Source organism: Mus pahari, chromosome 6 (assembly GCF_900095145.1).
Source record: "Mus pahari chromosome 6, PAHARI_EIJ_v1.1, whole genome shotgun sequence".
Taxonomy (NCBI): Eukaryota; Metazoa; Chordata; class Mammalia; order Rodentia; family Muridae; genus Mus; species Mus pahari.
Window position 1 is genome coordinate 16,391,959 of NC_034595.1, and position 1,650 is coordinate 16,393,608.

Consider the following 1,650-nt stretch of genomic DNA (forward strand, 5'->3'; position numbering starts at 1 on the left):
AAAAAAAAAAAAAAAAAAGCACACAAATTTCCAAGAGTATATGAACGTCAAATTTCTATTAATAGAGCAGAGTATAGCATGATGTTAGCTACATATCTATTTGGCTTTTGTTTATTTTGAGATAGGGACTCTTGTAGCCCACCCTGGCCTCAAACTCATCATGTAGCCAAGGATGACCGTCAACTTCTGATTCTCCTGCCCCTACCCTCTGGGTGCTAAGATAACAGGTACGTACTTGCCCCTGAACATGGCTTCTCAGTGCTAGGGTATGGAACCCAGAGCTCATGCATGCCCGCCCGGCAAGCACTCTGTCAACCAAGGCACTACCATCCCAGCCGCTCTGTATCTGCTTTTAAATGTGCCACATAAAACAGTGAATTATATCATTAAGCTCACAGTATAGTTCTGTCAATTAAACAAATAGTGCTTGCCTTTAGTCCCAGTGCTTGGGAGGCAGAGGCAGGAGGATTTCTGAGTTCGAGGCCAGCCTGGTCTGTAGGGTGAGTTCTAGAACAGCCAGGGCTACACAGTGAAACCCTATCTTGGAAAAAACAAAACAAAAATCAACCAACCAAAACCAGGCAGTCCCTTTGAATTTGAGCCCATTTCCTCTCTACTTAAAGGATTCAAATAATTTATTAATTGGCTGTCTAATAATTCTGAGAGTTTGTACTAAGCGCAGCACAGAATGGTCAAGTGCACTAGTATTGGATTACATGAACTAGACTGGATTGGGCCTCCAGTACAGTTTTGTGCTTGTCCTTAGACAAGTTCCTGAATTTCTGTGGACTTGCACTTCCCACATGCAAAATGAGAAAGGAATTCTATTATTGGCTCTTTGACAGCTAAAAATAGCACTTACCACGTGCCCTAAAGGTCTCTAAGTGCACTGCATTTCTTTTTTTTAAAAAAAAAAAAAAAAAAAAAAACCAATTTATTTTACTTTATGAGTACACTGTGGTGGCTTCTTCAGAAACACCAGAAGAGGGCACTGGATCACATTACAGATGGTTGTGAGCCACCATATGGTTGCTGGGAATTGAACTCAGGGCTTCTGGAAGAGCAGCAGTGCTCTTAACCACTGAGCCATCTCTCCAACCCAGTGCACTGCATTTCTTAAGTCACTAACTCTACTCCACAAGCCTCCAAAAAAGCTTATAGCCACTTTGCAGATGAGAAGAGAGAGGCGCAATGATTTACTCATTTATATCATAAACAAGTGGCATTGCCGAAATCTGAATCCAGCAGGTACTCCAGAAGCCCTTCTTGTGACAGAATACTGTGCTGTATCTTTGTAACAGCTAGTGCCTGAAAACAGACAGCATATATAGACAGATTTCTGAGCCTAGAGGATGTTAAGCAAGTCCTTCGAGTCACCTAACTAGAGTGACAGATCACAATCAGGATAAAAATTAGGTTATACACTAAACAGTCTGAATTTTTTTTGAGAACAAAAAATATATGCCCTTGGTGGGCAATATTTATTATTTATAGACTAACCTATTGCTTATACCATAAACACAACAACAATCTAGAGAGGAGGGATAATGTCTCGCTCATTTCTGTATCTGTACTTCCAGCCTGGTCTGGGAGAATGGACTTGAAGTATTTATCTGCTGAATGAGAGAGTGGCATCCTAAATTAAAGAGC